Source organism: Coffea eugenioides, chromosome 4, assembly GCF_003713205.1.
Source record: "Coffea eugenioides isolate CCC68of chromosome 4, Ceug_1.0, whole genome shotgun sequence".
Classification (NCBI taxonomy): Eukaryota; Viridiplantae; Streptophyta; class Magnoliopsida; order Gentianales; family Rubiaceae; genus Coffea; species Coffea eugenioides.
This window is the reverse complement of record NC_040038.1, coordinates 37,080,694-37,092,416: the sequence shown is the minus strand read 5'-3', so window position 1 is coordinate 37,092,416 and position 11,723 is coordinate 37,080,694. Positions and strand designations below refer to the sequence as shown.

Here is an 11,723-nt window from a genome sequence, read left to right as displayed (position 1 = left end):
TAATTGTCCAATCTTTTTCGTGGGATCGACCCGATATATGCTCTAAACTACTAGTTGACCTGTATTTTTGCAGTCAAAATGGATATAAATTGGATTTAAACTTGTACTTGTATATAAAAAAAACCCGTCATATTGCACGCTAATTAGGTACAAAAACTTGTTTCATTACTAATTGCACTGCAGTTTTCGTCGTATTGCAACATACTTTTTCGTAGAATTAGACAAATCATACATATTGTTAACGTAATGTTGTGTTACGAAAACTGCAATATATGATACGCATCATGCACGATAAAGTCAAAAAAGTTGTTAGGTTAATTTGTGCTGCAAGATGTTGCACGGCTGATTAATCAATGTTGATAAAACAGTTACTGAACAAGGTAGGAGTACCTCTTTCTTCCCCGGCTAGCCTTTGTAAAACATCCAACGATAGGAGTGTAACACTCTAAATGCAGCAATAGCTCCGTTTAGAATTCCAAAAATTCCACCGGCATAATTGTAGATTTGGACCCTAAGTTTGGGCTAAAGTGACAACTGGTCCTTAATATTTTGACTAAAACAAATTTAGTCCTCAAAATTTATGTCAATTTACGACAAATGACGAAAGTTCAATAATCATAATAGTTAAAATCAATTTGCCATTACTCAACAATTTTGACTTTACCTTTTATGCCTCTATTATTTGGAGTTTGGATCATTGTAGTCATTTAAATTTCAAATAATGACATTGAGGGGTTTAGAATGAAATGGGATACGAATTAAATCAAAGTGGCTTTAGATGTGTACTAGAGATTATATTAAACTCCTTTCTTATTTTTTTTTATTTTTTACTGCATTTGTTCATGCCACTATTTTATCATACTTTTTTTCAATTTTGCATTTTATAGCCAGTCTCAAACTCGACACAGTATATCTATTTATTTTTTCACTATGAATATTTAATTGATCATGAACAAAATCATTTTTTCACTTATATTAAAATATGCTTTCAAACTGTGGGCAATAAATAAGTATATGTAAATTAGGTTTATAATCCAATGATTTCTTCTTTCTTTTTTCTTTAGAATTTCAATTTGTTATCAACTAACATCCAACTAAAATGGGTATTTTATTAAATTATTTGAATTATTATATAAGTTATCAATGTAATGAACATTGAATGAATTACTTTGAAAACATTGTCATTTAAACATTGGTTTTAATAGAAAGGGTATAAAAAATAGAAAAAAGAAAAACAAGAGGAGATTTTTTCATAAATCCTCAAAAGCATGTCCTATCAGAGCTTGCCTTCGCTGATCATCATACTTTCTTGGTACAACCATTTGAGACCTATATCCACAAGTATTACAAGTTTTATGTAATAATAATTAGAATAAAGTTATGTTAAAAGTAGAATTCGCCTCTTTTCTACTATTTTTTATTTCATATATAATCTATATATAGTATAGTTATTCAATTGCAACTAAATTATTAAGAGTTGCTCGTTAGGCTAATGGGTGATAATATTGTGCTTTCAGGACCTAATCATTGCCACATATAAATTTCAAGTCTTGATTTATTAACTCTTAGCTGAATTAAGGTAAGGAAAGGATTGTTTAAGCTTCTATTATCTTAATTTTGAGGTTTAGAAAAGAGGTGCTTGGTGTTTCTTCATGAACATAGTGAAGTTGATTACACTTGCTTGGAAAGTGGAAACTAGCCTAATTAGAAGGATCTCATGTATTTCCTGCTCTTAAACTTACAACCAAGGATTTGGGATGAAAATTAAGTGAATTCTAGTTAATTCGCAGCCGAGAAAACTTGGCCATTTCAAACCAACAGGCAGCTCTGAGCAGCTACGGAAAGCTGATGATAGCTTACTATAGAAAAGTCAAAATCAAATAAAGTCAATTGCATTTAAGACTAGACTCAACAACCTTCCCAATGTGCATAAAATTCCAGCTCTTATTCGTCTTCTATAAATGCCAGAAAATCCGAAAAATTGGCTGAAAATCGAACTCTCTGCAGGTTATGTCTGGAAACTGTATTGAATTGTGACTCTTGACCTTTTCTAACAGAAGTTAGAAATTCGACTTTTATAAACCTAGATCCCAGAAGAAACCTCAAAAGCCGGCAACTTTTGAGGTCCTCCCAGGGACTTATAAACCCAAACCCATCCCTCCCCAGAACCGATGTGGGATGGCAACCCCACAAGGGCAAGCCAGTAGGCCCGCTGCTGCTAAGAAGTAAAGACCCCCCACAACACCCAGTATGCTACCCTTGCAGGAATTTGCCTCTTGACCTTTTCTAACAGAAGTTAGAAATTCGGCTTTTATAAACTTAGATCCCAAAAGAAACCTCAAAAGCCGGCAACTTTTGAGGTCCTCCCAGGGACTTATAAACCCAAACCCAACCCCTCCCCCCCCAAGAATTGTGACTGAATTTAGACAAGTTGTGGTCCGAGTCGCAAAATGATGTCTTTTGGAGATTTGTAGTACTCTGAGTCTCGTTTATAATGGCACCAATTTATAGTTTTTGGACAAATATAGCTTGAGTTACGCTGGTTTATTTTTGTACTGCCGTACTGCTACTGCTGCAATTTTGTCGCTACAAAACGAATGAAATTAGTAGTAAGATATCAAGTAGCGAGGATTAAGGAGTTGCATGTTAGTTTCAGGTTTCAATCACGAGAATTATGTGCATAGAATCAAACAAGGAAAGAATCAAACAAGGAAAGAGACCAACAAGGGGAACAAGCTAGGAGTTGATGGAGCTGCTGATAGCATCCGAACCGTGAGGAAAATCTTTAACTTGAAGTGAGAAGTTTTCACTAATTTGCTATGGAATAGATATATTTCCTTTACAAGTGTTGTATATGCTAGTGGTTAATGATGCAACAATTGTTCTCCAAATAAATTTAGTACCTTTTAGTTATGAACTCATATTCATTGAAAGCACAACATCTACTATAGGTGAAACTTCCTTAGATTTTCACCTAAAATAAGCCAAATTATATGGGGATCCTAATAAGTAGCAAATGTTGTAGTCAAATTATAGATTTCTAAATCAATTAGCTAATGAGAACACATAAAAATGGCAAACTTAAACCAAAGTCCTCAATTTTTTTCTCTTCCATTTGCTTTTCTTAAATAAATATTAGTTTCTCATTTATTTGATTTGGGATAGAGTTCTTTATTCTTCGAAGAGTTAGTTTTGGACTTGCAATACCGTGATTCTTTTGCCATTAAGTAAAAAAATATGTAAATACTGTGCTCCAGATATCGTTTCTTTAGTGCTAAATGCATGAAATTATTTACTCTCAAGATTATTAAGGAGAAAAATATTCCAAAAGGTATTACCTTGATTAGCTATTCTTCAAAGTTACTATTTATTTTTAGGAAAATAAAATTAGGTGTTAATTATATTGAAATGATAGGAATTACTTTGAATTTCAATTAGACTTTGTAAAATTTTTTGATTAGAAATTTGCTGAGAGAATGTATCAATCTTCACATGAGACACCAGTATTCATCTTTTTACATTTTTATTAGGGAATGAATTTGGCACTCCATAATTATGTTTAACACACCACTTACACTCCTTGTTAGTCAAACTAGCCTAAATGATCATGCCCAACAACTTGAAACACTATCCAAAAGCATACTAGACAAATTTGATAATTACTAGTTTTTCAGCCCTGACGCCATGCGTCAGGTAGCTGAGACTCGTTATTCTTCTGTTATATTTGCGTGTTTTTTTTTCTTTGTTAGATATAGTAGGCACGTGGGTGAGTGTGTGTTTTTTTCCTAATTGCACAGATAAACATGATCTTGAAATCAAGTCATCTAACATTCTTAATATAACATTAATCGGTAAGTAATGCCTAAAATTAGGCAGAACTAAAAGGCATGATTATCTAATATTCTTAATGTAGCATTAATTAGTAAGTAATGCCTAAAATTAGGTACAACTAAAAGCCATATGGCTATACATACATGTAATGTGTAGCCTTGCTTATTAGTCACGTTACTTCTCGGCAAAGTCCAATCTTTTCTCATTCTGAAGTTTATTGGTTAAGACAATCATTCTTCTTGCACTCTCTCTGCAGTCGCCACATATTGGATTATTTGAACCGAAGTTGCAGAACGAACAATTCCAGTTCATCTTTCCTTTCTTCCCACTTTCATTGCTTGAGTGACACCATTTCAGTGGTTCATTGGTATGGAATATTTTTGCCCAAAAGAGTATATAAATTGTTAGCATATTACAGGATACTTTTGTCCCTCAGGGGTTTGAGTGACACCCAAAAAAAAAAAGAAATAAATTGTTTGTGTGTGTATTGTTCTCCCACATAGGCCAACCTAAAGGGAAATAGATTGATATGCCAATGATAGTAAATTAGTAATTCTTTGGACAGATTAACCTGTCCCAACTCAACCAAACAATTATAAAGCTAAAAGTAGATAAGTTAATAGAAACAAACTATAAATAAGATGCAGTAAAATTAAAAAGAAAATTTATAGTGGTTCAGCACTAACATCGACGTCCACTACCCAAAGTCTTTCTTCTTAACTGGAATCTAAGAAGCTAAATTCCTTTAACCTTTGACAATTGTAACGCAAACTGATTGATATAAACCTGTTCAGAGATACCAAAGTGAGTCCCTTCCTTCCATTTTCCTTTCGTTAGCATGTTTCAACTTGTCGAGAATTTACTGTTTGCAAAAAAAAAAAAAGGTACAAATTGATTAACGGAAACCTACTGAAATAAAATCCACAAAAAAACATAAACAATTTGATTGTAAAAAAAAAAGACACAATTTTATGTAAGCAAAGAAGAGGAAGAGGAATGGGAGGGGATTAAGCTCCAAAAACCAAGTCCAACCCAATCTCACGAAACAAAAGCTGGTAATACACATAGTAAGGGGCTGCAAGGGCGGTGGGCTGGAGCCTGGAGGAAGGAGGGATGGTGTCTAGGGGATGAGAGAGATTTACCTTGATTCCTGATTTGTGCCGCAAGGTGTAAGCAAGTGAAAGGGAGAAGTTGGTCCGGTATTTGGAAGAGAAGGGGAGAGAGGGATAATTAGAAGAGAGCAATGATTGAAAATGAGAGCAAGGAAGAGAGAGAGAGAGAGAGAAGGCAATGCAAGGAGTGTCCACCGATTCACCGAGCCTTGTCTGCATCAACGTGTCCCCAAGCTGCCCAAATATCAAACAACCAACAAACACCCCATAGAGTTCATGAAAATTCCAGAAAAGCCACCGCCACCCATCATCAAAAGACCAAAACGCCCTTCAAGCTCACACAAATCACGGTACAACTGGCCCATTTTCACTGTAGCAATCCGAACTCTCACTTTTTAGTATAGTAAAGATATTGCTAAAAATCTATAATAATGAGGAAGGAAATATTTTCAAAGATTAATAGTCTATTTCAGACTACTTTAAGAAGCTCAACAAGTTGACAGAATAATAGATTAGATTAAGAGAAAAAGTCAAATTCAGACAATTGAATAAAAATCTTGTAATCCTTAAATTCTATATGAAATTAGTTATCATGACATGGACATACTTTTTTTGTTTATAGAAAAGATTAGGGAAAATTGTCAATTTGGTCCCTTAACTTTTTCACTTAAACCAATTTCGCCCTTTATAGTTTTTTTTCATCAATTTAGTTCTCAAACAATTTTATCGAGTTCAATGTAGGACTTATTGGGTGGCGCCACCACATTTTATGTATTTCGCATGGCAGGCCAGGGGTATAATTGGAATGACAAGTTCGATTGTCTAATTATAGGGATTACAACAGAGACTTTTAAACGATTAAGGAAAAATACTCTGAAAATTGAAGAGGACAAAAACCTTTGATTTTTGAAGAGGGTCAGCAATAAATAGCACCACAGCCCCCATCTCTGCTAAAGAAGAGCAACTGCCCCAATCAATAATTGAACATGAAATTGAACCATTCTCGCCGGTTTCTCTAGAATTTGAGAATGATTGTTGTATCGGGGTGTTTATGGGCTATTGGGTCCCCAGAAACGGTTGTGATTAAGAGGCTACTTCTCCAGTTGTCAAGGCCGGACCAGTGTACTATTTGTGCTGGCTTTTGTGCAGGGGTTTCTTCTTGTTTGGGATATTTTACAGCAGAAGAAGAAAAAGGCTTTCTTGGATTAAAAGGGTTGTGTGTTGGGAAAGTGTTTGACCAAAATGTGCATTTTAATGTAGTGGAGAGCATGGTTCTAAGTTTTAGTGGATGCATTTCCTTCAAATAAGGCAGTGAGGACTGAGGAGGATATTAGGACGGAATAATGGGCAAGCGCTGTTATAGGATGCAATTTGCGGACCATGACGAAGATCAATCGGGCAAGGTGCGTGCAGAATAAGAGGAACAGCAATTCAAAGAATTGCGAACAGAATAAGAGGACATTGCAAAAGTGCTATCTACTGCTGACCCCTTTCAATTTTCAGAGGTTTTTGTCCTTAACCGTCTAAAAGTCTCTCTTATAATCCCTATAATTAGACAATGGAGCTTGTCATTCCAATTATACCCCTAGCCTATCGAGCGAAATACATAAAATATGGTGGCGCTGCCCATTAAGTCATACAGTAAACCCGATAAAATTGTTTGAGAACTAAATTGGCGAAAAAAAAAATCATGAAGGATGAAATTGGTTTAAGTGAAAAAGTTAAGGGACCAAATTGGCAATTTTTCCAAAAGATTATCTTATTTAGTAAATCAACACTAATAACAAAAAAATTTATCAAATAGACACGAGACAGATACATATAGATCTAAAATCAATAGGTACGACATATCTAAATGTGATGTTTAACTTTAAACTCTTTCCCAAGATTCCTACAATCATGTTGAATAAGAAATTGAAATGGTATTCCTTTTAGTTTTCCAAACATACTGCCACGTAAATTTCTAAACTTCTTTTCCAAACAATTTCTTTTATTCTTTCCACTTTTTGTCCCTAGCAGGAGAATAGGGAGGAGGTAAGAGGATCGGAATAGAGGTAGGGGGATTGGAACATATGACTTCTAATACCTGGGATCTCTAATTTTTTTTTTATTCTTTCCACACAATTGCTCTGGTTCTTATTGTGACACCAAAAGTATAGCCATGAAAACTTTGAATTCCCTCCCTAGGAAATGCTTTCGAATACGAAGTTTTATTCTTCAAGAAAATTAAGGTAACAACTTTAACATTGACATTTCATATATAGCCTCGCTTATCATAAACTGAATTTACATATTAAATTACATATTGAGAGCATTATTGGACAACAAAATCTAATGCACTATTCCATTAATTCAAACTTGTGCTTTTAATATAGTATATATAAGCTCTAGCATAATTTTAGATAATTGGCCTTAAGAAATTTCCAGTTTGAGCTCTTCCTCAAGGAAAATTAATTCAATGAAATGCTATTTTTATAATAACTCCTAAAAGTTCTCCAAAAACCGACATATTTCTCCAATAAGGAAATTTATCTCAACGATATTCGATAATAAATATAATCTCAAGGTTAGTTTTCATGTAATGTTTAACTTTAAACTCTTTCTGAAGTTTTCTATGCAATCATGTTGAATAATAAATTCATATGATATTCTTTTTTAGTTTCCAAACATGTTACCACATTAATTTCTAAAACTTCTTTTCCAAACAATTTCTTTTATTCTTTCCACACTATTGCTATGATTCTTATTGTGGTACCAAAAGTTTAGCCATTGAAAGTCTAAACTCCCTCCCTAGTAATTGCTTTCTTATACAAACTTATTCTTGAAGAAAATCAAGGAAACAACATTAATATTGAATTTACATAAATAGCCTCAATTATCATAAATTAAATTACATATTAAATTAACATGTTGAGGACATTACTGAAATACGAAATCTAATCCACTAATTCACTAATTCAAACTTGTGGTTTCAACGGACACACACGCATACACATATAGATATGAGATTTCAATATTTACCATGTTCAAAAGCAACAGAAGTAAAAATTTCCGTAGGATTTGAGAAGAATCCAAATTTAAAGGGGAAAGGTTATTACATTTTATTGATATCCGTTAATAGTTCTTTGTTTACTGATGATGCCATACATTAAAGCAGCCTAATAAAAAAAATATACATTACAGAAAAATTAATAGTACAAGTAGATGATTAAATATGAATCAAACTACAACCCAACTGGAGAGGTTTTTTTTTTTTTTTTTTTTTTTTTTTTTTTTTTTTTTTTTTTTGGGGTCGCATTGCATATATCAAGTAGCCCTCAAAGAATGATGTTTCATAGCTGATTGAATATCCATTAAGCTGCTTGATGGTTGAGAATGTGTTCTAAGTTTGATTAACCAAATCAGTTAGTAAATTGTTTAATTTTTATTTTTCTTTGTTGAATCGCTGATTGTACTTTTATAAGTGTATTCGGACTTTTTTTTTAGAAATGATGAGAATACCTCTAGGATGGTGATGTGCATGCGATATTAACTGAGGCAAATTGCATTGCTTGTAATAGTCATTGAGTTTGAATTTGTTTTAATACTGCATGTAGAGCTTTACAGATGAAATTGTGGACGGCCTTCGTTATCTTTACCCAAAAAGAAAGAAAAGAAAAGAACAAGTTGAAGACAACCCTAATTAATAGAGAAAACATGGCAAAACTTCAATATTTGCCAGTTGCGATAAAAGCATAATTTGTTATTCTTTGTGCTAAAACAAACGGCTCTCAATTGATGAATAGTTATGAGTCTGGCCTCTCCCCCAATATTTTGACTTTTCAAATAACTAAATCACCTTTTTTATACCTTGCATGCTACATAACTCCAGTTTGGCCATTAATCCTTTTTATTTAACATTTTTATTCAATCTATTCTCTTAATATTTAGGTTTTGCATATTTAAGTCACTTAATCATGTACCTATTGAGATTGGCTCAGTGTTCAAGTGAGGGTTCTTAGAATTCTCAATATGCTAAATTCAGAGATCGAATTCCAGATCTAGACATTGGAGGTGGGAAGTATGCTGGGAGGGGGTGAAAATGTTAGAAAAACTAATATATTAATAAAAAGTTATTTCACTTGATATTTTTTACAGCAATGATAAGATTTATATAATATAATCTATCCTAATCTACAGGGAGGAGAGTCTAAAGAGGGGGTTAGTAGGTATAAGAATCTGTCTAGATCAAAGGCGTGTTTTGGCACATTCTTTAAATTTTTTTCACTGTAAGTAGCGTTTGAACCCCTAACCTACAGCCTAAAGAGGGATTTAGTCCTTTTTTGGTAGCCAAACTCAGTGATTTATTTCACTTGATCATGTGAGCATTAGTTTTTGGGGAAGTTTGGGACAAACTAGATTTCACTCGTCAACTTCTGACAGCTAATAAAGGATCCAGTTGGTCCAACTAAAGGGATCAAATTGGGCTACTGTGATGAAATTGTGGGAGCTATCTCCATCTATTAAAAGAGATAATATCAAAAATCTCCTCTCAAGTTTCTCTTAATATAACCTAGCACTTTTAAAGTTTTGAAAATATTACTTATCTCCCTTCTTTCTGTTATTTGTAAAACAAAAGTTTTAAAAATCCTAAACTACCTTTACTTGCTAAATAAAAATATTCCTAAACTACTTTGTTTATTTCAAGAAAACCATTACCTAAAAAAATCTCTAGTAGTACTATCACATCATAATACTATAACCTATAAAAATATAAATTTGAAAAATAAAAAGATATTTGCAAAGAAATACACTTGCACCAATATAACTCCATATGCTCAAAACCAATTTCTTATGAACTTTATATTTTCTTCCAACTTCTTCTTACCCCCTGTCCAAACCTTTAAATTATATTGATCACTATGAAAATCAATTCAAAATAAGTAAATAAATCATACACCATTCTATCATAATCACAAAAAGTAAAAGATAAACAATATTCAATTTATTATAATTTACAAATGAAATATTGCATAGTCATCCAAAAAATAAGTAAGAGAAAATGTTGAAGAAAAGAAAAAGAGAAGAAAGTGACTTTTGTTTCCTTTGTTTTTTAAAAAAAAAATTGAGCTCTTTTATTTGATATGTGAATTATGTATCAAGTGAGGGTCAATATAGTTTTTTTATAATTATTAGGGAAAGTAAGTAATATTTTTAAAAGCTCAGGAATGTTAAGTGATATTAGAAGAAATCTCAAGGGAGGTTTTTGATATTATCCCCCTATTAAAATTCTAATCTCCTTCCCTGCAACATCACAAGATAACCTTATAATGCATTGCATAACTTCCCGTATCATAGAATGCAGTGAAAACTCGACCTCTTTTTTGCATTTTTTTACCTTGATATTCAATCACTTCTTCTTACATAATTGAGCTTCATCATCTACTACTAATAGATGTGCTTCTTTCTCCTTACAAACATTACCAACCCCATACTTATCCCTACATTTAAAAGATAGTTTATTAGCTTTTCTTAATCAAATTTTAGCAGGTGAAATGTTCTTGATAGAGCTCTGTGTAGTGGCAAAAGTTTTCTTACTTGTCTCTGCAAAATGTTGCAATGCAGGTGCTATAGAGGGAAATTAAGGGCTCCTTTTGAAGCTAATTTTCAGTTTATTGATTAATGCTTCAATCATATTCTCTTTACACCTAGCCTTCTCAAAAGCATCCAGCAAGGTGGTGGGACTTGGGAGTATGGGACTTGACCGAGGCTATTAACTCATCACTGAGGTTCTTAACTCATCACCGAGGCCACTCATGGGGAAAGTGATATACTCACTATTCTAGTTACAACCATGGCCTCCGAATCTACTTTCAGTGCTAGTGGTAGAATAATTGATGATCGATGTGCTTATATGTTGGTTGAAATGGTGCAAATGCAACTTTGTGCCAATGATTGGATCCGCAATCTTCATGGGTTAAAAAACAAGCCTCATGTAAGTAAAATATATCTTCTACTACTAGTTTATTTTGGTACCTCATTTTACCTTGTTAGGAGTTATAACTTTCTTGTTTTCATTTTGTAGGAACCACTCGATGTTCCCAAATCATTTACAATTGAAGAAATTGATCTTCTAGACATCTAAAGGCTATTTTCTGGAATATGTCATGCTGTTTCTTGTTGAATTTGTTTGCTGAAGTAAAGCTGGACCTTTCTTGTGATTTGTGAAGCTGAACTTGTGAAGCTGGACAAATTTTTAATTATCTAGCATTGTTTTATATAGTTATTTGGCTGCAATTTGTATATTTGTTTAGTTGAATCAAATCCTATTATGCTCTTATGACTCTTATAGTTGTCTTGGATAGTCGAATGGAATTTGGCTGGAGTCTGTATATTTGTTGACTTTTATTCCTGGAGTTTGTGTATTTGTTGACTTTTATTCTTGGAGTTTGTGTTTAATCGATGTTATGGTCTTATATGTTGTCTTAGATGGAATTTGGCTAGAGTTTGTGTATTCTTGACATTTTATTTTGTGATTGTGAATGGCTGGAGTTTGTGATTCTTAGCAAGTTTTGTTGACTTTTGGACAGGGTGTGGCGTCTGTTTCCTAAAATCGACATTCAAATTGTTTGATAGAAATTTCGAGCTCGAGCTCGAGCCCAAGCTCATGCATGCTCGGCTCATTTGTGACAAACGACTTGAGCACGAGTTTGAGCTTGAATCTGTGAGGACTCCCAAAAATTTCTTATTTTCAAATCCTATTACTAGCTTATTTAAATATTTAATTGCCCGTTTGTTCCG

The 11,723-nt window shown here is 33.2% G+C and overlaps 1 long non-coding RNA gene across 1 annotated transcript; it reads right to left on the bottom strand.

Moving 5' to 3' along the window:
* Positions 1–4,373: 4,373 nt before the first annotated feature.
* Positions 4,374–5,151, bottom strand: LOC113768607. The gene is made up of 2 exons (XR_003468092.1): positions 4,974–5,151; positions 4,374–4,693 (listed from the first exon to the last, which is right to left on the bottom strand). It is a non-coding gene; the product is annotated as an uncharacterized LOC113768607 (long non-coding RNA).
* Between the last annotated feature and the right edge of the window lie 6,572 nt (positions 5,152–11,723).